General features: G+C 40.4%; 1 protein-coding gene and 1 long non-coding RNA gene across 14 annotated transcripts in view; one reads left to right on the top strand and one right to left on the bottom strand.

The window, feature by feature from the left end:
* Window positions 1-27,253, top strand: part of PPP6R2 (protein phosphatase 6 regulatory subunit 2) — a 166,213-nt gene that overhangs the window by 58,914 nt on the left and 80,046 nt on the right. For 11 of the 13 annotated variants that reach the window (XM_056797539.1, XM_056797531.1, XM_056797543.1 and 8 more), the window contains one exon: window positions 13,365-13,478. The gene's annotated coding sequence lies outside the window, so the exon portion shown is untranslated. Of the gene's footprint in view, window positions 1-13,364; window positions 13,479-18,486; window positions 19,179-27,253 lie in introns of those variants that run through there. The other 2 variants (XM_056797536.1, XM_056797532.1) reach the window with 2 other exon arrangements.
* On the bottom strand, window positions 3,511-5,230 carry LOC130454294 (uncharacterized). The gene is made up of 2 exons (XR_008911954.1): window positions 5,116-5,230; window positions 3,511-3,774 (listed from the first exon to the last, which is right to left on the bottom strand). It is a non-coding gene; the product is annotated as an uncharacterized LOC130454294 (long non-coding RNA).

The raw sequence follows: 27,253 nt of genomic DNA, 5'->3' as shown, positions 1-27,253 counted from the left end.
TGGTGGTTAATGACTTGTCCAGGGTCACACAGCTGGGAAGTGTCTGAGGCTGGATTTGAACCTAGGACCTCCCATCTCTAGGCCTGGCTCTCAATCCAATGAGCTACCCAGCTGCCCCCTCTGACCCCATTTCTAAATGGCTGTGGTTGTTTTTGGAGAAGAAATGGGTCTGGGTTTCTTTGTACCTGTTTTGTGTTCCTCACTGGATTGTAACTTCCCTTCTAAATTCCTGTAGCACCTGTTCTCACTGTGTACCCCCATGAGGCCTCCCCAAGGGTTAGAGAGAGACTGATCAGGTGTCCAGCAAGTCTCAGGGACAGCCTTAAATGGCATGTGCACAGACTGTCCTGTTGTGTTATCTCATGGAAAAGATGAAAAATCCAGGCTGAGACTGTCCAGTACAAACCCTCCAGTCTTACCATGATTTAGTGCCCAGCATAAAAACTTGGAGAATTTCTAGGCAGAGTGCCAAGCTTCCTGCCTTATTTTCCTTCAAGTTTAGCCCCTTGAAGCTACCTCCTCTGTTAAGCCTTTGCTGACACACTCTCTCTCTCTCTCTCTCTCTCTCTCTCTCTCTCTCTCTCTCTCTCTCTCTCTCTCTCAACCCTTACTTTCTGCCTTAGTAACAACTCTAAGACAGCCGAGTAGTAAGGGATAAGTAACTTGCCCAGGGTCACACAGTGTCTGAGGCCAGATTTGAACCTAGATCCTCCTGACTCCAAGCCTAGTGCTCTATCCACTGAATCACCGAGCTGCCCCTTCCCTGAACCTCTTGGTTGCTTTTGCTGTTTAGAATGTATGCTTCTTGAATGCAGGGTCTGCTTTGTCTTTGTCTCCCTAAACTAGTCAATGCTTAATTAACATTTTTTAATTGAATTCAGTCCAGAGAATCCTCTGGCTGCCATCTAGTCCAACCTGATTCCAAATCTCCTTTTGTAATAGTCTCCAAGTGACCAGCCAACCTTGGCTTGCAGACCCCCATGGCACACGAACTTGTCCCCTCCTCCGGTAGCCTCATTTGCGATTGATTCGCTTGGGTTGTTTGAATGTTATACCTTTAACCAAGACTGAATCTGCTTATTTCTAGTTTCTGCCCATTAGTTCTATCTGTGGAAGCAGAACAATCTAAGCTCTCTTCTTTGTTGAATGCCCTTCAGATACCTGAAGTTACTTCTCTAGGCTTAGTATTCTCGTTTCCCCCAACCAGGCCTCGGGTTTAAGATACTTCATCTTTCTAAGCAGTGTCTAGCTTATTCTAAAATGTGGTATCTAAAGATGAGATCCCCATGTGGTCTGATTGTGCTCACTTCCTAGCCATGGCTGTGACACCCTTCTTTTACTCTTCAGTTTTTATGGTGATGCTCTGTTTTTAGGTTCCTCATATTTCTCAATGCATTCCTTCCCAGAACCTCCCATAACAAAGAATAAAAAAAGGAAAAACGATGCAGCAAAACCAGCCCACACATTGAACAAGTCTAGCAATCTGTGAGATGTCCCAGAGCTGTAGCCACCTCTATAGAGAAGTGGAAGAGGAGGGACCTTCCTGCAGAGCTTCTCTTTTCACCACATTCATGCTCAGCTTTTTGTCATTCTTTCCATTTCCATTTCTGTAGTCAGTTTGTGTTTTGTAGATTGTTATCACTTTGCATCCGTTCATGTATGTTTTTTCCATGCTTCTCTGTGTTAATCCTACTCATTGCTTCTTACAGAAGTGTTCTATGATTTCATAGTCTCCCATTTGATTCTCCTGTGTGTGGACACATGATGATTTTCTCAGTGCTGCTTGATATCATATTAGCTTTTGGGGACTGCAGATTACCCTGATGACTTTTGGTTCCAGGTCACTAAAAAGTCCCCAAGCTTCTTCAGATGAATTGCTGTATTCCAGCACACTCATATACCATCATTTGTTTAGCCAGCCCTCAGTAGAAAGGCACTCCCATCTATGTTAATTTCTTGATGTTATAAAAAAGAGCTGTTAGATTTTTTAATATATCCTTTCAAAATTTAACATGTATACTTTCCTCTTTTTGATGGTTGACAGCTCAAACTGACTCCATGTTGAGGAAACAAACTTTATTATAAGAGAATATAGTAACAGAGTAGCTGGTCTAGTGGGTAAGGTAGGTAAGGAAAGGTAGAGGTGGTAAGCAAAGTTAAAGGGTAAAAGTAAGAGTGTAATAGTGGGGAGGGGCTCTCAGGAACGTATCTTTTCTTGATTAGTCACTAAGGAAGGGGCCATTGGTTTGGGGACTTGTTGCTCTGCTGTTCCCAAGGAATTGATGTCACCTTACCCATGTTCCACTTTGGTCTGTACGGCTTTACCCATGATTCACACTGTTTGCTCACTGGGGGAGCAAACCCTAATGTAAATGGGATGCTGATAATGTTACTAAGTACCCCAGGGTAACTTTAAGTTACTTTTGCCTGATTCTGGGCAGAATCTAAGGAGGGCAGTAAATGTGGAAATTGAGCATTGTTTGAACCTAGTCCTGGATAACTGGGAAACTGAGACTCCCAACCAAAGATCTAGGTTATGTCTAAAGATTGATGTGATGAGTTTTCCCATCATTGTGAATCTAAGCAAATCATATGTCTTATCTGAAAGATGGTCCCATCCTAATCAACTAGTTATTGTTTTTATGTTTTTTTTAATTGTTTAGCTACTTGTCAAAGTTTGTGGGACCCTTCAGCCCACATCATACTTGGGGAGATGATTTTTTGAGTCATCTTACATTTATACCCATTAAATTTAATCTTACTCAATTTGGCCTGAAATTCTAGCCTGTTGAGATTCTCTTACCATCCTGCTTCTGTAATCCACTGAATAGCTAGTCCTCACAATTGTAGTTCATCCTAAAATTCAGAAAGTATGCACCCTCCCACCCACCCCCAAAGTGCTTTTATTTTAGTCACTGCTTAAAAAAATAAAGTAAACAGTACAATACATAGAGAGCTCTGGGGTGCATCCATAGATTCCGCCTTCCAAACTGAGTCAAATAAGCCATCGATGACTCCTTTTTGGATTCTAATATTCAGCCTGTTTCAGATCTACTTGTTTCATTATCTAGCTCATATTTCCATCACCAGTCAGTTCTGCATCCATTCCAGACTTGTGGCTTGTTTTCTTATTTTGACCAAATGATGTGTAGTATAAAGGACAATTGACAATTCCTTTGCTGATCTTCTCTGAAATTTCCTTGCATGTGGAACTGCTGCCCATTGTCTGAATTTAGTATGTAGTTGTGGTGATAGTACATGAAAATCAAACTAGGAAACTTTTTTCCTTCAGACATCCACTTTTAGAATCGATTAGGTTTTCTGGCATCATTGCATCTTTCATTTGGAATGAAAAAAATCATTGATTCTGCCATTTTCTTCCTTTCTAGCCATTCTCTTTTTTGTTCTCAAAATGTGCACATTTTAATGAATGAATCAATCAATGAGATATTTGTGGAATGTGTCTTATGTGTCAGGAACCATCAAAATATACGAGAAAGTAGAAAAATAGAGTCTGCACTCCAAGAATTTATAATCTCGGTAGGGAAACGGCCTGAAGGAGATCACAAGGCAGTCAGCACATAATGAATTACACAATGAATGGTGTCAAACAAAATGTTCTGTGGGGATAGAGGAGATCAGGAGGTTCTGAAAGGTGAAGGTCACATGAGTAGAAAATGTAAGAAGGACTTAAACTTCAATGATCTTGACTCCAAAGCCAGTCCTCTTTGTGCATAATGGCACTCTTCCTCTGTCTTCTTGGTCTGGATGGTTCTGGAAAGGCATCATGAGAGAGGCAGGATATCAATGAGGGATAGAATTTGGATGGGTGGTGAAGAGGCCTCAGGGAGGGAGATAAGGAGGGATGGTAGGAGCAAAAGTACATTTGGAATCTTTGGTCCACTCCATCTCATGAGGGTATCCAGCACTGGTTGTAGTAGTAGAACCCTTCTTAGCCTATGCAAGGTTTGTCCGTGGCTTTCAGGAAATCCTTTCTAGATGCTTTACTTCCCTCTAGAACTAGGGTTCTTAACCTGGGGTCCATGAACTTGGATGGGAAAAATGACACCTTTATTTTTGCAAACCTTAAACTGAAATTTAATATTTCCTTTAATTGTGAACTTTATAAAAATGATTCTGAGAAGGGTCCCATAGTTTCATCAGACTGCCAGAGGAGTCTGTGGCATAAACCATGTGCATAACCACTATTTGTGGGACTTTTCTCTCATGCTCTGACTATTTCTTCAATGCCTTAGGGTAGCATTCAGCCACCCCCCCACCAACTTCCCATCTTGATCCATGCCTGGCCTGCCGCTGCCCTCCCCCCCCCCCCCCCCCCTTGCATGACACCTTCTGGACCATTTCTCTGTTGCAAAATATCAGTCAATTCAGTTCAACCCAGGTTTATCCTGGTTTGTCCACTGGGCTCATGAGTCCACTGTGTGAGGAACAGGAGTTACGAAGATTAATGAAAATATCTCTGCTCTCAAGAAGCCAGTTTAATTTTGATGTGAAGAAAAACTTCTTCATGAAGCTTTGAAGAGGTAGCATGAGCTTCTGGAGAAAGTTGCCCAGGAGGTCTTTAAGAAAAGTTAAATGATCAGTTGTCAGGCTACCAGTAACAGAATTCTTTTTTAGTTAAGGATTGGATTGATGGTCCCCAGATTCCAAGGTATTCCCCATAAAACACCTTAGCATTAATCAGGTTCTCGTGCTTCCTAGTAGAAAAAAATGGTCTATGCATTGGCTACTGGAGGGGGGTGTAGGAAGGGAGAGAAAGAACATGTATCATGTAACCATGGGAAAATTTTCTTAATCAATTAAAAAGAAAAAGGTCTAGAAGATAAATTTTCATGAAGAAGAAGAAATCAGGAAAGTAGGTTGTGTTGGGTGGGTCTGTGTAAGGTGACAAGTTTAGGCTGCTCAAAGACACCAGGAAGTTGACCTAATTTTCTTTCAAACTTACTAACTGCCAAAAAAGAACTAATCGCATAAAGATACAAAATAAGGGGCAGAATATTACATGAACCCCCTTCCTTAATCTTTAATGAGGCAAAAGCTTAATAAAATAGCAGACAACAACTTTTGAGTACAATATCCCCATTCTAACCTTACCTGAAGGTTTACCACTTTGGCCCTATTTTCTAGAGTTTGTAAATGAAAAAAATTATAAACTGAATAGCCATCAGCAAAAAATAATATCATGAAATACACATGAAACCAAGGGGAGACTTTTCTTTAGATCTCACTTTAACATTCCATTCAGCAAGCATTTATGACACACTGACTACATACATCACAAGGGTAATAGTCAGTGCTAGGCAGGTCCTGGGGAACAAAGAACATGGAAACAGCTTTCTCTTTCTCCACCCACGGAACTAACAAAATCTCCTTTGGGGGAATAGAGCATTGAAAAGAGTGTAATTTAAGGAAAAGGAGAATATTAACTACCAGGAAAGGCTTTTCCTCATTCTATATTAGTAAATGAACTGAGGATTGAAGGAAGGGAAGGAGTCTAATAGGGAATGTGAGGGAGAGGATTCCAGCAACAGGGATGGTCTGTGCTGATACTCAGCGGCCAGAGAGAGAATGCTACGCTCAGGAAACTAGCAGGCCAGAAAGTGTTGGAGGAGAAGTCATGAAATGGAGTCTGGACAGCTTGGCTGGGACCAGATGCTCAAGGACTGACTTGGAATATGTCAAGTGGAGGAATTGATATGTTATTCCTTAGGGCAATGGAAGCCACCTAGGAAAATTGTTGGAACAATTGTATGGAGAATAGGTTGGAGAGGGGAAAGGCTGGAATGAAGGAGGCCAATTAGGAGGCTATCAAAAAAGTCTAGGTGAGAGATGATTTGGGCCTAAACTTGAGCATTGGCTGAAGGCTCCTAGACACTCAAGTCAGACTCAGTTTGGTTCAATAAATAATCAGCTGCCTAATGGGGGCTGTGCCAGGGGCTGGGAAAGAGAAAAACCTGAGGGACCTCGGGACAACCTTGGAGATATATATATTTAAATAGGAAAGTGGAGGTAGAATCAGGTAGGCTTAACTACTGATTGGCTAATGGGGGTGGGTGAGAGTTGCGTTTGTGTGTGTAAGTTTGTGAACCTGGTGCTGAATTTTGAAGAAGGGAGAAGCTGGAGCACTGGAATTTGGCAGGCCTAGCTAGTAGGATAATACGGCAGAATTCAAGGATGGACTACCTAGTCTGATACTTTTGACCTGGGTTCCCTTGCAGACCTGTCTGAGGTGTTTCTGTCCAGGTTCCTTATCAGACTTTTTAGTGAGGCACAGTATTGACTGAAGTCTGATGTCTGCATTTGCCTTAGAATCCGCTATCTGACAGAGCTATCATACCTACAACAGCAGAAGTGACAAAGAGTGAAATTGAGAGGCTTCTCTCTGGGACTTCTCATTCCCCATTGCCCTGTCCTCTTCTGACTGTTCCTAAGATCTGTTTAACTATTTGTTCATCTTGTTTCTAATTAATAGTCTTTCTAAACTGTTGTATTCCTGGAGCAATCTCTGGGTTCTGAGGTACCTTCCTAGTCTGAAGACTTGGGCTTGGGGACTGACTGGTACACCTTATTTATTTGATTAGGCAATTGGGATGAGGTGAAACTGAGGGAAGAAGACCTGGAGGCAGGGGAATCTGAATTCAGATTCAACCTCAGATGTTCACTAGCTGGTGACCCTGGGCAAGTCACCTCCATTTCCTCATCTGTGAAACAGGACCTGAGGACTAATGAGATGATGTTTGTGATGTGCTGACAAGTCTTAAAGTGCCATGGAAATCCTAGCTCTTACTCAGATTTATTTTATGGCTGTGCTCAAGTCAGATAGCCCCTCTGAACCTCAGCTTCTTCCTCAGTGAGGATGAGGATAGTTCTCTACCTCCCAGCTATGTTCTGAACCCCAAAACATTGTATAAAGGTGACTTCTTGTTGCTTTCATTCTTATTATCATTCCACCTTCTCAGTGATACAGGCATCAGCTAGAATGACCCTGTTACCCTAGGGCAGTGATGCCCAAACTTGCAATCCTCATATCCTATTTGCCCACCTTACCCCAGATGGGAGGGAGGAGATGCTCCCATTGGGGTGCTGGGCAGAGGAGTGGGTAATGAGAGAAATGTCCTCAGGCACATGTGAAGAGGGGGAGGGAAGCAGTCTCCTGGCAGGCATGCCATAGGTTCATCAACACAGCCTTAGGGCATCTTCCAAGATGAAAAATGGAATCTTCTCCTTGTCATTGGTTTTCTCTTGACTCAGTCATGACTGGGTTTTGGGTTCTTGCTGGAATTTGGTGTAATAGAGTGTACTATTAAGCCATTCTTTCTCTTGGACATTAAAAAGTATTTGAAATCCTATTTGAGAACTTGTCTATTATTGCTGACTGAAATCCTTTCTCTAAGATAAAAGTTTTTGCTCAATTCTTCCTGAACTATTTCTTTTTCTCAAAGTATTTAGAATTTTGTTTAAAGGGCTCTTTGATGCTAATTATGACCATTTCCCTTTCCCATTTTTCTGACTATGAGCAAAAATTGGTCTTCAAACAGAGGTAGGGAGCAAACATATTATTTCCCATGCTGGCCTTTTCGACATATGGGACCAGATCAAAGCAGCCTCTTTCTGGATGATCTTCCCATGGTGTACCAGCTGGTGGTCTTTGAGCCTTTGTGGGATGGTGTTGTCCTCTTGTTATAGGTCATTGGTTGTCTGGCTTAAATGGACTAGATTTGGGGAGAACATGACTTTATGACAGCAGAGGAAGGAAATCTGGATTTCCTTTCTTGATTCCCCTGTTGACCCAGTACACCAGGGACCAATGATCAATAATGTGCCTTTCCAGTTCTGTGATTCAATGAGCACTGGTGAAGACCAACTGTGAGGCTGACATTGGTTAGCACAGGGGATACAAAAACAAAACAGTTCTTGTCCACAAGGAGCTTGTGTGTGTGTGTGTGTGTATGTGTGTGTGTGTGTGTGTGTGTGTGTGTGTGTGTGTGTGTGTGTAGGGGGAGGGGGGGCTGAGACAGGGAACAGTTTGTGTAGGAAAATTAAGTACAACAAAAATCTACCAAGTGATGGCAGAGGAGATGGGCACCAGCACCAGGGACACTCTAGCTAGCCGTCCTTTGGAGTGGCCTTGAGCTGAACTTTGAAGGAAACTGAGGTTCTTGGAGGTCACCCTTGCAACCTGACAAATCAGAGATGGATTGGTGGTAGAGACAAACTCTTAGTAAGTGTCCTCACTTGTAAAGGGCTATAGAATGATGACAGCAAATAACTAGAAAGCAGGCCTGAGAGAGGCCTTGACTCATATGCCTGGCTTTCTGTTTTTTACCACATGCTTCTGGGCTTTGTGGTATAAGGGTTAAAAATTAAAGATTGGACTAAATGTATAAAAATGTGGTTGCAAAAAATATATTACTCAAGTTAGGATGACTTTTTATGGTAGTTTATTTATAAAAGGAGAAAGAGTGAAAGTAAGGAAATGAGAGAGAGTAGATAATTACTCCAGCCCAGTCTGAACCAGGAAGGGCTTCAGAGGCCCCAGCAAAGAGGAGTCTAGATGTAAATTAAACAAGGGTTCTAGGCACAAGGCCTCCTCCAAGATGAGGGGCCTCTATGTAGGCTAGTACCTCCAGAAAAGCCAGGAAAGGGAATCAGCCTTTTCACTTACCCATGTGGTAGTTCAAAAGGAGAGATCCAAGAACAGTCTAACCAAATTTTAGAGTCTCAGGTCCACGAAGCAGATCCTTCACCAGCTTCCAACTTGAATTCCAACTTCAACTCGAATTCCTAACTCCAAAGAACTGACTTCACAGGAAGTTGCCACTGCTTTTAAAGACACTTCTTTGTGTCACTTCCTGTGCATTCATTCCACTTTATGCGGACCAATTGTAGTTTTAGCCTTGCTTAGGATTGCCCAGGGGGCAGTCAGTTGTTTTTTATTCATCACCCACTAGAGTACACGTGGGTCACAGACCTCTCCATACTTAAAGATAAGTGGGATGCATATGTTTTGGTGATTAAATCTAAAAGTGGGTGAAGGGAGAGTTAATTCCAGCTTTATAATTCCCCCTGGGATCCTTGGGAAGACTAGTCTTCCAAAAGATCCCAGGGGGTTGTGTGATAGAATCTGTTACCCTAAAAACTATGATCCCCAGCACCCTACTCACTTCCTGTCATTATGTGCTGACATAGGCAGGATATAAATTGGGTGTAGTTTTGTCTTTTGCTCTCTTTCCTGCTTGTTGTGGTTTTGGTGGAGCAGGGATTTTTGAGCAGGTAGAAAAACTTAGTCATGTGGTTTTATTTTGTCAGATAATAAATTTTATAAAAATAATACTTGAAGTATCACAAATTAATTTAAAGCTTACAGTGGCCTCCTTCCTTGCCTGCCCAAGGCATTCATTCAGAATCTCAAGCATCCTGCCTATTGACCATTGGCCATGTTCTAGGAGTCCTCTGATACCTGATGCCATCTTGCTAGAAATTTAGTCTGCTTGCTTTCTGGATCTCAGTTTAAATTCATTTTGCACATAAAGTTTGATGAAATAAATAACATCATTTGTCAGGGACAATCACTTTCATAGCATCAGAAGAAAGCATTTGCCTCATTTTTCAGGCAGGGACATAGTTAATTCAAATAAATAGGTAACATTTCTCATTTTATACCCTAGAGAAGAAGGTTCTGCAACCATCCAGGGCTACTTGGAATTTTTGAAAGATTGCCTGAAGGGACAGTTAGTTGGCTCAGTGGATAGAGAATCAGGCCTAGAGACAGGAAGTCCTGTATTCAAATATGGCCCCAGAGACTTCCTAGCTGTATGATCCTGGGCAAGTCACTTAACCCCTGTTGCTTAGTCCTTACTGCTCTTCTACCTTGGAACCAATACACAGTATTGATTCTAAGAGGGAAGGGAAGGGTTTTAAAATAAAAAAGGTTGGCTAAGAGAAATCCTGAGTGGAATTGAAAAAAGCCAGAGGACCCAGGTATGATCTCAGTTCTAACCTTTGCTAACTGTGATATTGGGCAGATTCCTTAATAATCCCTGTGAACCTTAACTTTCTTAACTGTAAAATGGGCACAGTAGTACTTGCACAGACCAAAAAAAAAATACCTCCCAGGATTGTTTTGAGGAAAATATTTTGCAAACTTTAAATAATGCTATAAATGTAAACTCTTACCTTTATTACCGTTCCTAGTCATTTCCAAATATGCCATCCATTCAGAATGTTTGAATAATAAGCAAGTCAAGTCAAGCAGCACTTAATAAATATCTACTGTGTGCCAAGTGTTGGATCTGCTCCTTCCTTCCCAGGTGGGACAGCTTTAAGGCCTCTGTCTCTGGTGCTCCCCAAAGGTAGATATCTTGTCCCCTTCCCAACCAATGACAGAACAAACTGTTTGTTTGTGGTACATACCCATGGTGCTTTAATTCCTGGGACCTCTGAGGAATGTCCCTCCACAAGACTCCACCACCTCATTGGTGAGTTCCTTCTGGATCTTCCTTTTTGCAAAGGGACTCAGAGCAGCTTGCCTTTATTTCCCTCCTGGCCTTTGAAGCCATGTCTGCTTTCACCCCCCTTGTATGTTGTCTTTTTGCATTAGAACAAGAGCATTCCCTCCTTGATTGAACTGCCTTTTTTTGACTGGTATTTTATCCCTAGCACTTAGCATCGTGCATGGCACCTTAAAGGCTTACCAGCAAATGCATGTCTCTTTCATTTATTTAGAATAAGCATATATGATGCTACTAGAAATGTAAAATAACACTCAGAACACCAGGGTTTCGGGCTGTGTTCTGTACTGTTAGATAAGACATTACTGGCAAGCATAGGCTGTATTACCAATTGAGCCATTTGGGGGAGGTGATTATATTTTTAAAAGTTTATTTGCATGTGCTCACTTCATTTGCCACTTTGAATATTTTCTGTTGTAGTCTTACTGCACCACTACACCCCTTATAGGCTTGTCTTTATTAAGTCTCTCTTCAAGTTCAAAAAGAAAAGTTGAACATTACTGAAATTTCAGACCCTCTCTTTTGAATGGACTCTCTCTCCAAGGAAAAATCTCCTGGCATTTTTGGGACTAGCTACGCCCAAGAGAGGAAATTGTGGCTTTAATGGCAGCTTCAAGTCCAAACCCAGATGGACAGTAAATGGATAAGACTTCCAAATGCAATGGCTGCCTCTGTCTTTCTTCTTTCTACATCCTCCATTAGCCAGAGGTCAATTGAAGTGGGCAGACAGGAAATTTGGGAACTGTGATATTAGCATAATTCAGGGGAAAAAGGTAACAAAAGGCTTAGCTATGACTGGATTTACTCTCAGTATAAGGTCAGTTACAATATACCCTTAGGCTTCTAGGATACCTCCTGGGGAGCTGAGAGGCTTGCTGTAAGGGAGCACAAGCCCCCATTCCTGATAGTTCCTCTTCCCTCCTCTCTCTCTCTCTCTCTCTCTCTCTCTCTCTCTCTCTCTCTCTCACACACACACACACACACACATACAGCACTGGTCCAAATCTGGCCTCAGACATTTAGTAACTGGGTAACCCCTGGGCAAGTCACTTCACCTCCATTTACCTCAATTTCTTTATCTGTAAAATGGGGATTATAAAAACATCTATTTCCTAGGGTTGTGTGAGGATCCAGTGGTGGGTCTGCTTGCCTCATTTTTTCCTACTCCAACCCATCTTCCATTCAACCACTAAAGTGTTTTTCCTTAAGGGCAAGACCTGATCATGTCCCATACCTCCCCATCCCCATGTAGTAAACTCCTGGGGCTTCCTGTCACCTCTAGAATCAAATATAAAATGCTTTGTTTGGCATTCAAAGTCCTTGATGACCTCTTCTACTCCTGCCTTTCTAGTCGTCTTACACTTTGCTCCCTACCAGACATTGGTCTCTTGACTGGTCCACAAATAAGATATTCCAACTCCCTGCTCATTTAGTAGCCTCGTGGTTCTTTTGCAGCTTGGTGACTGTTGCATACCTGTGACTTGATGGGGCTCTTTACTCAGTTAATCAGGTCTGTGATTGTAAAGCACAGGTATGAGTCACATGAAGTGGAGTTTATTGCTAGGATATCCACCCATTTAGTAGACCAAAGACACTGCATTTATGGGCCCCTTTCATGTGGAACCCGGAAGGGATGAGAGTGCATGACCAGGAAGAGGGCAGCACTGTCCAGACTTGCCTTCTAGGCCTGTGCTGCCTGGAGAGGTTAGGGTCTGTTAGAAGGAGAGAGTGGTAGGTAGGAAAGTAGATTTCTTTGGGCTAAATGCTAGGGATGTAAATTTAAGCAAAGAGTGATGTCCCACACTCTGGGAGCTTATGTGCTAATGGAGAAGAAGGCAACCTTTTAAGAGGATTTATTGGAAAGAGTTGGAGGGACTGGAGAGTAAGAGGATGATGGTGATGACAAAGAAGTGCTGGGGAGACCTTTTCAGAAAAGGAAAGTAGGGGGCAATTGGGTAGCTCAGTGGATTGAGAGCCAGGCCTAGAGATGGGAGGTCCTAGGTTAAAATCTGGCCTCAGACACTTCCTTGCTGTGTGACCCTGGGCAAGTCACTTAACCCCCATTGCCAAGCCCTTATTGCTCTTCTGCCTTGGAACCAATATGCAGTATTGACTCCAAGATGGAAGGTAAGGGTTTTAAAAAAGAGAATCTATTTTGTTTTTAATGAAATCCACCTGTTATTGTGAACCTGAACCCATTTATACTACCGTCTTCCACATTCTCTATGTTGTTCTTAGTAACTTCTTGGTCCTTGTCCTTGTCCCTGGGCAAGTCACTTAACCCCCATTGCCTAGCCCTTCCCACAAGACAGAAGGTAAGGGTTTAAAAAAAAAAGAAAAGGGAAGTAAATGGGATAGGCCAATGAATGTGACTTCAATTCCTTGCAAGATTCTAGAATGTCTGTTAAAGGAATGACTAACCCCAAACCATAAAGTGTGCCTCTCAGCCTTTGTGGCTTCATCAGGATAGGACTGAAATGACAACTTGGAGCTGAGGCAGAACACTACTGAGCTGGCTGAAGTCTTCCCTTCTCTTCCCTCCTTTCCCCTCCCAATGAATTCTTGAAGCAAAATGTGGATGACCACTTGTTAGAAACATTGTCAGTTATTTTTAGGTACTAGTTGACCTGACTGGTCTCTGAGGTTCTATTTACCTTTGAAACCCTATGGTTTTATGAAGTTCCCTTGAAGACCTCCTCACCAGGGAGAACCTGTCACTTGTCCCAGTGTTCCTTAGAAGTGATCATGCATTGACACTTTTAGATATGGGGTATATTTCATTAGTTAAAAACTGCTTGTGCCAAATTAATTTTTCCCCCTTTTATTTTTCAGGCACAGAGGCTGGAGAGAAATCTTTCATTGAGTGCACACTCTCACAAAATCACTCAAATGTTTCTTTGCTTGAGAACAGGATTTCATCTTTGAAAGAAGAAGTTTCTCCGGAAGGTATGAGTATTTCCCTAAGCCTTCCATGCTTGGCTGTTTTACTATATGAAGTTCAGCATGGCAGCACCATGGCATGTTGGGCACACAACAATCTACTGCCTGGATTGGTGACATTTTGAAAAATTGAAGTTATTTTGGTATTTTTTTGGCCATATTTAATTCAGTGCTATGTGAGACCATCTTTGAGAGGCAGCAGAGTGTAGTGGACATGGAATTAGAAGACTTGTTTTCACTTCTGCTGGGCATTTCTGCTAGTCAGTTCACCATCTTGAGTCCTGGCCACTGGCCACTTCAGATTTGTTCTGCTGAGCTCAGGATACTGGTTGGAAGGCTTTGAAGTGCTTCGGAAAGATGAATTAGAGCTGTTTATCTCAATCATGTGGTTTTGTCATACCTGGTCAAGCAAAAAAAAGAATTCTTAATTGGCTATGTCCACAAAAAAATCCATCTCAGCTTGTGTACTCTTGGGTTCATTGCCACTCTATCAGCTAGCATGTTTCATCATGAGTCCTCTGAAATTGTGGTTTGTCATGGCATTGATCCTAATTGTTTCAGAGTTATTTGCCTTCACCATAATGCCATTTGTAAATTGTTCTTTCCTGATTTTACTAACTTCATTCTGCATCAATTCATAGTCTTGTTAGAATTCTCTGAGACCATCCCCTTCATCATTTTTTAGTACACAATAGTATTCCATCACATTGATATCCTATAACTTGTTTCACCACTCTTCAGTTTAATGGCATTCTTTCAGTTTCCAATTCTTTGCCACTGCAGAAAGAGCTATAAATATTTTTGTATATCCTCAGAATTTGTTTGCTTGGGACTAACCCTTCCCCTAATCTACCCTCCTTTTTATTCCACTCTTTCCCTTCTCTTTCCTGCCAGTTTCCCTCTTGAGTGAAATGTATTTCTGTAGCCAGCTGTTCCTGTGTCCCCTTCTTTGACCAGTTCAGATGAGAGTTTCAAAAGCTGCTTCTTCTCCCTACCATTTTCTCTTTGTTAATATATACATCTAGTTGTGGACCCTGCTTATGTGAGATAATTTCCCCTATTTTTTCTCTCCCTTCCCATCCCCCATTATATTCCTCTTCTTCTCCCTTTCTGTTCTTTTAAGATTATCAAAACATCAGGCCCTCTAACTGGGCTTTCTGTCTGTGATTCTTAATGATGGTAGGGTTACTAGGGACATAAATATCATTTTTTCATATTAGAATGTAAGCAGTTTATCTTTGTTTAATCCCATATTATTGTAACACTTTACCTTTTTATGTTTCTCTTCATTCCTATGTTTATATTTCAAAGTTTTTATATAATTCTGTGGTCGTTTCATTAGGAATGCTTGGAAGGTCCTCCATTTCTTTAAAGACCCATTTTTCTGTCTATTGGACTATACTCAGTCTTTCTGTGAAAGTTATTCTTGATTGTAAGCTATATCTTTTGCCTTTCTAGAACATTGTATTCTAATCTCTTCATTCTTTTATGGTGGCAGCTGAGAAATCCTTTGTGATCCTCTCTGTGGCTTCTTTGTACTTGAATTCTTTCTTTCTGAGTTTCCCTTTGATTTGGAAGCTCTGGATTTTGATTATGATGTTCCTGGGAGTTTTCATTTTGGGGATTCTTTACAGAGGAGACTGATTCTGTTTTTAGCTTTGTCCTCTGGTTCTAAGAGATCTGGGCAGTTTACATTTATAATTTCTTAAAATATGATGTTTTCTCTTCTCTTTGCTCTGTTCCAGTTACGGTACCCCAGTATACATCTGCCCTTCCTGCATAGTAGAATGCTCTTCTGCCAACTTTTTTGTGTGTCTTCCTATGCTAATCTGAGTTGATAAAATGACTTACTTTTTCTTGCATTTTCCCATCAAGATTTAGATCTGTTTGGAGGAATACTAGACAGGACGGTGGGGAGGGACTCTCTGCTTTCTATTATTTTGTTGTCTTCTAGGCAACTCCTTGGTCATTTGATGGATATGACACTGAATCTGTAAATTAATTTAGGTAATAGTACCATTTTTATTTATGTTATCATGAGTCAACCATAAAAATACTTCTAATTATTTGCCCTCTTTTTTCTGTAAAGAATGTTTTATAATTGTTTTCATAAAATTTCTGCATGCATCTTGGTAGGGAAGTTTCAGGGTTTGGGGGAGTTTTTTTTGCTCTTTAATAAATGTTTATTTTTAAATATCCATTAAAATTTTTTTTTTCTTTCTCACTCCCTTCAGCACATTGAGAAGGTAAGTAATATGGCAAATGAGAGGTCATGCAAAACATTTCTGTATTAATTATGTTGCAAAAAACTCCAAACAAATAATAAAAAAACAAGAAACACAAAGGAAGTGAAAAAATATGTTTTGCTTCAGTTTGCACCAGAGTTTATCAGTTCTCTCTTTAGAGATGGATAGCATTTCTCATCATGGTATTGCTGGTTCAAAGCTTATGCACAATTTTATAACCCTTTGGCCTACCTCTAACAGCCAAAAAGCTAAGGATGACACCATACTTTGTGAGCCTAGATGGTGGAGCCCTTGAAGAAATAGGAAAATGATGAAGAGAAATAGGTTTTTTGGGAAAAAGTAATGAATTCTTTTCTGGACATATCCATCTATATCAGCCTTCTGTCTTCCAGCTTCTATCTAATTTTTCAGTCCCATTCATTGTCTTCTATGGAATTCTGATTTTATTTAAACAAGCTACCCTTCTTAGCATACCTCTTTCTCTCTACTTTCATCTTCTTGCAGGTACAGAAACCTGGCTGTTCTCTGAAGATCTTTTCTAGTATAAGACAAACTTTCATCTATCTACCTATCTATCTATCTATCTATCTATCTATCTATCTATCTATCTAATTCCCAAGACCTTCCCTATGTCTTATCAGTTTCATTCAGCAGTCTCTTTTAATTTCTATACTGGCCCCTAGGTCATTCTCCCACTTTTCTTAAGGATTTTGGTTCACTTGATAATGTATTACCTCATATATCCTTGCTGGCCAGTTCATAAAACCTCCTCAGTTCATAAGATCTCCACCTTCCCTTCATCTCAACCACATATAGCAACAGTCTTTCGCTTCGTCTTCTCTTCACATGTTCAATATTCACAGCCTAGAATACCAAAATTCTTCTTTGATCACAATCTTCTTCCCTTCCAGTTCTCCCTTGGCCTTAACCTTCTTAGTCTAATCACTTTCTTCCAATCTCTGCTCTACCCCAAACCATTCAACTTTAGATTATCTTTGACCCTGGAATCTCTTGCTACATTTTTTTTTTAATCCTCATTCATGTCTCTGAGCCAAAGCATGATCTCTGCCACCATCCTCTTTCTTTGCTCTTGGATACTCCTGGAACAAGTCACTGCTGGGTTCACTTAAAGTTGTATTATTTCTGGCAAATATGGTGGAGAAAGAGAAGCATGGAAAGGCTCAGATGAACTGATACAAGGACAGACAGCAGAGTCAAGAAGACAAGAGTCACAATGATCACCACAATGGAAATGAAAAGAAAAATCTGCACTGAACAATCTCAAGTGAATTTGCAAAATGACAAAAAACAAGCAAGATTTGAGAAATGAGAAGATGCCTCTTTTCAGTCCTTTGCAGAGGTGGGGACAGGGAAGGTATAGGTGTGGAACACTGCATAGACTATCAAATTATTTTTCATGTTTTGATATGTTTTGTTGATTTTTTTTCTCTTCCTCTTTTTATGTTAAAAATTATATGTTATAATAGATGGCTCAAGGTGGGGGAGAGAGGAGGAAGAGAAATGCAGGGGAAAATTTAGTCAGGGTTAAAACAGATCAATAAAAATTTAAAACAGTTAAATTTTTTTTTTGTTTTATTAAATATTTCCCAATTACATGTAAAAAATATTTAAGGAAGCAGCTGGGTAGCTCAGTGGATTGAAAGCCAGGCCTAGAGACAGGAAGTCCTAGGTTCAAATCTGGCCACAGTATTGATTCCAAGATGACAGGTAAGGGTTAAAAAAAAAATTAACTATCATTTAAAAAATTTTTGAGTTACAAATTTCTCTCTCTTCCACCCCAAATCCCTCCTTGAGAAGGCAAGCAATTTGATATTGGTTGTAAAACATATTTCCATATTAGCCATGTGGCAAAAGAAAACTCAAGATAAAACTAAAACTAACATTTTAAATCTGCTTTAGTATACCCTCAGAGTACTTCAATTCTCTCTCTGGAGTCGGTTGGCATTTTTCATTATGGATCCTTTGAAATTGTCTTGGTTCGTTGTCTTGATTAGACGAGCCAAGTCTTTCACAGTTGATCATTATTACAACATTGCTTTTTACTTTGTTCTATGTTCCCCTGGGAGAGCTTATTTTACTTTGTATTAGTTCATATAAATCTTCCCGGGTCATTCTGAAACCATCCTGAAACCATTTCATTATAATCATATACCACAACTTGTTCAGCCATTCCACCATTGATGGACATCCCCCCTTTTTCTAGTTCTTTGCCACCATAAAAGATATCAATATTTTTATATTAGGGTTTTTTAATTGTGATATCTGGTCTTAATTGAGTCTTCAGTGCATGCACATCAATCTTTTTACTCTTCCTTTGTTACCTAGACTACTACTTTCTCTTTCCCTTTCAGCAGAGGACCTTGCTTCATACTTCCCTGACAATTGAGTTCTCTATTGTGAGTCTATTTTCCTCCCCAAATCCATATTTCATATTACTTTGTCATCCTCTCTTTTGCATTACTACTACCTCCCCCACTTTTTCTTTTTTAAAACCTTTTACCTTCTGTTTTAGAATCAATACCGTATATTGATTCCACGGCAGAAAATAAATTAGGGCAATGGAGGTTAAGTAGGGTCACGTAGCAAGGAAGTATCTGAGGCCAGATTTGAATCCAGGACCTCCCATCTCCCATTTGAGAGCCAGCTGGCTCTCAAAACTACTGAGCCACCTAGCAGCTCTTGGTTGTGATATTTTTTTACAGTTTTTTTCTCACTTGAAGCAAGTCCAAACCAAGGTATCTTGTTATCAGGAAGAAGAGACTGCTTTCTTTCAGAGAAAGGAACCCAGACCTGCCCAGGTAGAGGGATATGGAGCTCCAGATTCTGTGTGGTTTATAAACCCAAGTCATTGAAACACTTGACTCTGCCTACGCTTCTCTAGCTTGAGAGGTTGCTTCAGGCTTCAACAGCCTTTCACTGTCTCAGTAGTCTTTGGGGACTAGATTTTTTTTTTAAGGAGTTCCTAACTCCAACATAAATGATTAACTATTTAAGCTGACATTCCAATGGTTGACCTTCCTCTGGTTAGGTTGATAACTTTCCTTCCTTTTTGCCTTCTTTAGTGAGCATCAAGAATCCTTTATCCTTATTCTGAAAAGTAAATAGAGTTGGACTGTAACCAGTCCATTTCTAGGCCCCATTTAGAATTCTTATTCTCTCTTAGCAACAGTCTCCACCACCAGAATGTTCTTTTTGAAAAGACTCTTGCCTGGAATTACATGGCTCCATTGCCAACATTTCTCTATGAAAAACCCCTTCTTTGTGGTGCTTAACATAACCTTAAAACCCAGGTAATCAGAGCAGGACTTGGAGGCCTCCGTACTGCGCTGTTTGGTGAAAGACTAGGTGATGTTGATGACCCCTTGACTTTCCAGAAAAACTGCTCAGGGCGTTTGGAGAATGTGAGAAGAAAACCTTGGAGGTGTTGGGATCACTTCAGGTACATCTGCTCCATCTTCCCAGTCACTGGGCACAAGTTACCAAAAAGCCAGTCAATCTTACTTATTTAACACAGTTGCTTGACAGTGCTTCATTTTGTTGGTTGTGAGGAGATGCTCACTTTTCCTAGTGTAAGCATGCATGGGGAGTATAGCTTCTGGAATTTCTGACTAGAGTGGAATGAAGAATCTGCCATAATGAGTAGGCCTGGGCCTCCAAGGAATAGGGCAATAGGGAGAGATAAGCCTTAGGCCCGTCTTCTATATGAGTATTTAACATGGGCCAAAATACAAATGGCAGACTTAGGTCAGTAGGAATGTTGGACAGAGGGAGTTGGAAGGATAGTCATCATTTCTCCTCCAGAATATTCTGTAATCTAGCAGGATCTAGTCACATCTGTAGGTGAGGAAATAGGTCTTGAGCTGGATGCTGACCAGATTCTCTTGGTTGATTCTTGTATTGCTTAATGCTTAAAATAAGCAGACTCTTGTTTGGGACTTGGAAATCTTTTTGTTACAAAGATTACTATACAACAGAACTCGCCAATTTGTACTAATTGGGATAATGGTCAATACAAATTAGTGATACGTTTGAATCAGAATATGTACTTATTTTAAAAAATAAGCCTTTTCCTTCCATCTTAGACTATGTATTGGTTCCAGTGCAAATGAACAGTAAGGAAGGATTAGGCCACTAGGGTTAAGTGACTTGCTTAGGGTTAAAAAGTAAGTATCTGAGGCCAGATTTGAACCCAGGTCCTCTGACTCCAGGTCTAATGGGCTATCCCTTGACTTGGAATGTTTGAAAAGAATTGTAGTTTTATTTTAAGTAGAGATAGTAGTAGGGACTATAGTCGCAAAGGTTTATAGACAGAGGACTCATTCTGATGACTAGACACTATTTAAAACTAATATGTTAACTCTAAATCAGGGCTACAAATGAATTCTTCAAAAGCATTTGGAAACAATGTTTTATTTAAGTAGTTAAAATATTTCCTTTGTACTGAGAACCTCACACTTTTTTTTAAAGCTGTTGCAGAAGTCAGCATTAAACTAGCTCCTGTCCTAATTAGAACTTGACCTCGAGGGTCTGAGGTTTTGTTTTGTTTTTTAGCAAGTTTGAAAAATGATTTGAGCTGCATTTTTTTTTAAACCCTTACCTTCCATCTTGGAGTCAATACTGTGTATTGGCTCCAAGGCAGAAGAGTGGTAAGGGCTAGGCAATGGGGGTCAAGTGACTTGCCCAGGGTCACACAGCTGGGAAGTGTCTGAGGTCAGATTTGAACCTAGGACCTCCCATCTCTAGGCCTGGCTCTCAATCCACTGAGCTACCCAGCTGCCCCGTTGGACCTCATTCTTAAAGAATCCAGGAAATGTATTTTGTTTCATCTTTGTTCGGGAATGATAGGAAAAGGCAATGATTTTTTTTTCTTTTATAAATTTTGATGGAAAGTTATTAAATGGTCACTGTTATAATGGGACTGGGAGATGCATTAGAAATTTTCTATCCCTGCTTCTTTGGATTGGTTAGAAAGAAAAATCTGTTAAATTTTATCAATGAGAGCCAGCCCAACCATGGAATGGGCAGCCTGATGGGTCACTGAAGTTCTAGATGAGGTTGGAGATGGTATTTATTCTTCCACTAAGATAGTGCCTCTTATAATAGGATGAGAATATGGAATGATGTGGAAAAATTGGGGATTGGAAATACCTTTGTTAATTTTTTAAAAAAACTTGTGATTGCATGAGTGGAATCGTTTCTGCATGGTACAGATTGAAATTCCTCCATGCCTTCCCATTCTGGTAGCAAGGCTCTCCCAGGGAAGCTGCTCACTAGGATGGAGGCTTCCTTTTTATCCTTTAAAAATTTTATTTACTTTCTTTTCTTTTTTTTCAATTACATGTAAAAACGACTTTTTACAATTGTTTTTATTTATTTATTTATTTTTATTTTGTGACTCAGGTTCTCTCCCTCCCTTTCTGTCCTCCCTGATGTGGTAGTTGGTCTGTTAGAGGTTACATCAGTGCTTTCTTGTAATTTTTTTGTAAAAAATTTTCTTGTAATATTTTCATATTCCTCATGCTGACAGAAGATATATATCATACATATAGTAAAAAAAAAACACCTCATGAAATAAAGTGAAAGATGGCAGGCTTTGATCTGAATCAGATTCCAACAGTTCCTTCTTTGGCTTTGGATAGCATTTTTTAGCATGAGTCCCTTTGGGTTATTTTGGGACCTTGATAATAGTTTAGTCCTTCACTATTGATCATTGTATAATATTTTTATTACTGAATCCAGTGTTCTTCTGGTTCTTCTCACTTTACTTTGCATTGGTTCATATAAGTCTTTCCAGGTTTTTGAGAATACATCCTATTCATCCTTTCTCTCTTGACCTTAAAAAATATATATATCTTAGGGTCCCCACCAGGGTTTTCCATCTGCTGTCTGTATTTTATGTTGAGAATCAGGACAGTATTTATTTCACCCTGTTAAGTTAAAATTTTAGGGGTTGAGACTGAATATAATTATAGGTCACCGAGGATTTTACTTATAAAATCCTAAAATGAAACACTCAAGTCAGAATGGAGTTTTATGGTGATTTAATTACAACAGGAGGAAGAAATTAAAAGAGGGAGAGAGAGAGAGAGGGAGAGAAGGAAAGGGAGTTAGCTCAACTGCTCCAGCTCACACTGAGCCGAAGGCAGGAGCTCAAGGGTTTGGCCTGGGAGCCAAAGGGAAAAGGGGAGTCAGTCCTTATCACTCACCCACATGACTGATTGAAGGAAAGCTGTCTGAGGGGCTCCTACAAGCTTGAGTTCCAGGATCGAACTGGATCCTAGCCCTCTCCACAGGAAGCGATGAGAACTCCAGAGGCTGTTTTCTACCTCATTTCCTGCGTCTCACATGTGCCAATGGTGGCTCAAGCTTGGCTTAGGACAGCCCAGGGAGGGGCAGTTAGTTGTTTCTGATTTGTCATTAGCTAGTACATGCCTGTGTAATGTGGGTGTGCACATTCCTGGGTGCTAGACCAAGCAAGATGGAGAGAATTTAAAAAATCACAATCCCCCCCAATTGATCACTAAACATAAGCGTCCTGTACCCCCAAAATTTCTTTTTTTTAAATAATATTTTATTTGATCATTTCCAAGCATTATTCATTAAAGACAAAGATCATTTTCTTTTCCTCCCCCCCACCCCCCATAGCCGACGCATGATTCCACTGTACCCCAAAAATTTCTAACTGCAGGTGTTTACAAAATTATACCATCTAAGAGGAAAACTACAATAGTTAGAGATAAGGGGGAAATAGAGGAGAGAGACAGCAAAACCAATGTTTGAGACAGCAAAACCAATGTTTTGCTGGGTGCATTGACAAAAGCCAATTAGGGGGCAGTCCCCTTTGGCATAAGAGTGTACATTCAAAATAAATGTTCAATCAGCCTTCAGTTCAATCAGGTGCACCCCAAGGTTCATTCTGGATCTTCCTGTTGTGTAAGGGTTTAGGTATCTTTCTGCAAACAGTTCATTCTCTGGATTTAGGAGTTAGCAAGCTTCTTCTCTGAAGATCTTTCTCGAACAAAAATTTAAATCTTGGATTTTATGAAAATACAGCCCTCACAGACAATATATAACTGCTAAGAACTTTTGGGAGCCCATGAGCAAATCCAGAAATATCTTTAAAGTAAACAGCTAGTCCATTACCTCCCCCAGAAATTCAAAGACACCAAGAACTTCTTAGTCTCCATTCACCTCAGACTTACACCCCCTCAACAACTTAGACAATTGCAAAGAACTAGAAATTCAAGGGATGCCCATCAATTGAGGAATGGCTGAACAAGTTGAGGCATATGATTGTGGTCATGGAATATTGCTGCATCGTAAGAAAGCTAGTTAATTAAAAAAAAAACCCACAGACTTAACATGAAATTATGAAAAGTGAAATGAATAGAATCAAGAGAACATTATATACAGCTACAGAATTAATGTTTGAAGAGCATCTCATGAATGTCTACTTCCAGAGATAGAACTGGTAAATAGAAATACAAGACATAGTTTATATATGCATTTTTTTCTGTCAAATGATGTTTCTCTAGTGCAGGGTGAGAAAGGAGGGAGGGAGATATTTGGGAATTTTAATGTAACCAACAAACTAATAAATTAATAAAATTTTAAAAAATAAAAGGAAACATGGAACAGCAAAAACAAAACCAAACAACATACTTAGGCCAATTGCAGAGTTGGCAAAATCCAGCCATTGCAGCAAAATCTTGCTTTAAGCCCTAGTATCCTCTGATCTATCCTAGCTGTCTGACCATGTCTTAACCTCTCACTGAACTCCTCACTTTTCCCAGAGAACTCTAGGTTCAAAATGCAGAGGGAGTTCCCCATACTTGTAATGATATCACAGGTCTGGCCCAGAAAAGCTATTTTCAGTAATATCTTACATGATTCTTTTTGTTCACAAATTGCCATTGTTAAAAGGTGGCCACTTGTACACACAGTGCATCTTTCCTTCACCTTTTGAATTATTTACAATTTTGAGATTGTAGTATTCCATTACTAACACCAATAAGACTATCACCTAGCAAATACTAATTTGGGATTATTTAAAAGACTCAATTACTTAAATTCAGGATAGACTTGCATCTTCTTCTTTCTTAATTCTGGGTACTTTTTATCCATCTTTGGCACTTTTTAAAGATACACATAGTAATGGACTAATTCATCAGTTTCCTCTGGTGAGCCCACTTACCTGGGGAAATTTGCTTTTGTTCCACCTTGTTTTTCTAATGTAGATGATTAAGTCATTCCCTTTAACATTACTGTGGATTTTTCTGGGAGAGCCTGGAGAGTTCTTGGACTCTTTGCAATTCACATTGCACAGAATGCTTTCATAGGATGACTAAGTAGGGACTTGTATAATCAAGGCATAATGGAGAGAACAAAGTATAAAAACAACAGCAAATACAATGAATAGCTGAGTCTAAGTGTAGCAGGGAAAAAAAGATACAAAAGTTATATTGGACCCACTGAAAAGGAGTTAGCAGTGTGATATTTTCAGGTCTACAAGAGGAAGAGTACATTTGGGATCAATCTTCCCCCTCTTTTGTAGACCCAGCCTCGCCTCAACTCTCCTCAGAATTTTCATCTCCATTTAGCTTCCTTCGTCTTTCTTAGCCTTCTGGTTCTTGAGTCTATTCCTAACTCCAGAATGGATCTAAGCGGATCTTGATTTTCCCTGTTGACTCTGCTCCTCTCATCCAGTCTTGTCCCCTTGCTCAAATTAGTTGGGCTAAAATTAGTTCAGGTAGCTCTTGTTTCCTAGCTGGGAAAGGGCCAGTGCTATTTTGGCATCAGGAAGCTTAGAAACAGGTTTGGGCATAAGCTAGATGGAGGTGATCTAGCAAGCCAGATTGCTAGAGATCCCTGGAGCTCTGGAGTTTTAGTTTATGTGCTGAACACTATACAAGCAGGGCCATTCCAAAGAGTGAGTGAGAGTCAAAGATTCCATTAACTATGGGGATTAGTCACAAGTTCAGAAATAGTCTTTGGTTTCTTATTTATAATTAACTTGAAATACCCCAGCCCCTGTAGTGAAGGACAATCCCTTATAACTTAGACTGAGGGTGAAGTGTGATGATCAGATGATCTAAGGCAATTTCTGATCTTGAGAACATAAAATTCTGGAGAGGGAAAGGGGATAATACAAAAGAGCTGCAAGTAGTCAAGCCACCAAACATTTATTAAATGCCAGCTGTGTTCCAGGCACTAGGCTGAGTGCTAGGGATACCAGGAAAAGCAAAACACAGTCCTACCCTTAGGGACTTCAGTTTGAGAGAAGAGACAGCATGCAATGGCCTTGTATAAGCACTGTACAGAGAGGAGAAATAGAAGGTAATCTCAGAGGGAAGACACTAGCATTAAGGGGGAGGAGAAGGACTTTTTGGAGAAAGGGAGATTTTAGCCAAATCTTAGAAGGCCAGGGAAACCAGAGGGTATACATAAGAAGAGAGAAAATTCTAGCCTGGGAAATAACCATTGAAAATCCTTAAGAGTCAGAGATGGAGTGTTTTGTGGGAGGAATCCGAAGGTGGCCAGTGACATTGGATTATTAATAATGTGGAGGAGAGTGAGGTGTAAGAAGATTAGAAGAGAGAGGTCAGGTTGTGAAGGGCTTTACAAAGTCAAATAAAGGATTTTTAAATTTGATCCTGGATATAATAGGGAGCCAATGAAGTTTATTGAAGATGTGCTTATATATGTATGTTGTAGGGAAGAATGACTTGGGCAGACCTGTATATCATGAGAAGATCACTTTGATAGTCGAGTGGAAGTTGGATGGAGTGGGGAGAAGCAGGAAAAAATGACCTGAAGGCTCTCTCAGTAATCTAGGTGTGAGGTGATAAAGATCTACACTAGGGTGGTTATACCAGAGAAGAGATGGGGACCTGTGGGGGAGATATTGTAGAGAACCAGTAAGATTAGGCAATTGATTGGATACGAGGGATGCGAAAGAGTGAGGAATGAAGAATCACACTGAGGTTGTAAGGCTGGGTGACTGGTTCGATGGTGGTATCCTCCATAGTAATAGGGCTCTTAGGAAGCAGTGGGGGAGTTGGAGGAAAGATAACAAATTCTGTTTTGGACATGTCAAGTTTAACATATCTACAAGATGTCCTGTTCAAGACACCCATAAGGCAGCTAGATATGAGAGTCTGGGTGGTCAGAAGAGAGGTTTGGGTTGTGTATATATATAGATCATCTATGTAGATATGGTAGTTGAATCCATGAGAGTTGAAGGGCTCACCAAGTAAAGCTATTAAAAGGAATGAGAAAAAGAGAAGCCTGTAGGATACTTAAGATTCGGGGACATGATTTCAATGAAGGCCATTTTGTGGGAGAGATATCAAACCAAAAAAGTGAAATATAGTATGTTTTGGATGGCATTTGGATGGAGATGGGTGGCATTTTTCATCATGAGTCTCTGGGCTTGTATTTGCTGAGAATATCTAGGTCATTCACAGTTACTCATCAAAAAATATTGCTGTCACTGTGTACAATGTTCTTCTGGTTCTGCTTCCTTTACATCAGTTCATGTAAGTTCAGGTTTTTCCAAAATCATCCTGTTTGTCATTTCCTATAGTACAATAATATTCCATTTTAATTATATTACCACAACTTGTTCAGCCATTCCCCAATTGATGGATCTCCCCATAATTTCCAGTTCTTTGCTACCACAAAAAGAACCGCAATAAGTATTTTTGTACAAATAGGTCATTTGTCTTTTTTTTTTTTAATCTCTAGAATACAGACTTAGTAGTTAGTGGTTTGCTGGATTAAAGACACAGTTTGGGGCATAGTTCCAAATTGCTCTCCAAAATGGTTGGATCAGATCATAACTCCACTAACAGTTCATTAGTGTCCTAGTTTTCCTATATCTGCTTCAACATTTGTCATTTTCCTTTTCTGTACTATTGGCCAATCTGATAGGTGTGAGGTGATACCTCAGGCTTGGAGGAGGATGGACTTAGAGCAGCATTTTAGGAAGACTGCCTTGGCAGCTGAGGACAGGAGGGACTGGAGCAGGGAGCAACTAACTGAAGGAGGCCATAGCCCAGGTATGAAGTGATAGGAACTTGCGCCAGGCTGGTGGCTCTGTGTTGTAGAGACAAGGGTACTCAGATGAGAAATGCTACGCTTCTAGGCACTGTGCTAAGGATATGAACAGGCAGTTTTCAGATGAAGAAATCAAAGCCATTTATAGTCATTCTCCAACTCAAGAAATGCCACAGGCTTCCTATTACCAACAGGATTAAATGTGAAATCCTTGTTTTGGCTTTTTAAGCCCTTTATGACCAGAACGTTCTGTGTTGGTGAAAAAGTGGCCTGTGTGCCCCAGCATGTTGGAGGGGGCTGCTTTGTTCCCCCTCTCCGCTGTGCATGAGGACATTTTTGCATGCCTTGCCCCTCCATCCAGCAGCTGAATGTGAGCACTTCCTCCCTCCTCTGTCTGGGGTAATGTGGGGGCATACAGGCAGCTTGAAGGTGCAGTTTGGGCATGTGATCTCTAAA

The sequence above is a fragment of the Monodelphis domestica genome, chromosome 5 (genome assembly GCF_027887165.1).
Source record: "Monodelphis domestica isolate mMonDom1 chromosome 5, mMonDom1.pri, whole genome shotgun sequence".
Classification (NCBI taxonomy): Eukaryota; Metazoa; Chordata; class Mammalia; order Didelphimorphia; family Didelphidae; genus Monodelphis; species Monodelphis domestica.
This window is presented reverse-complemented; position numbering and strand designations above follow the sequence as displayed.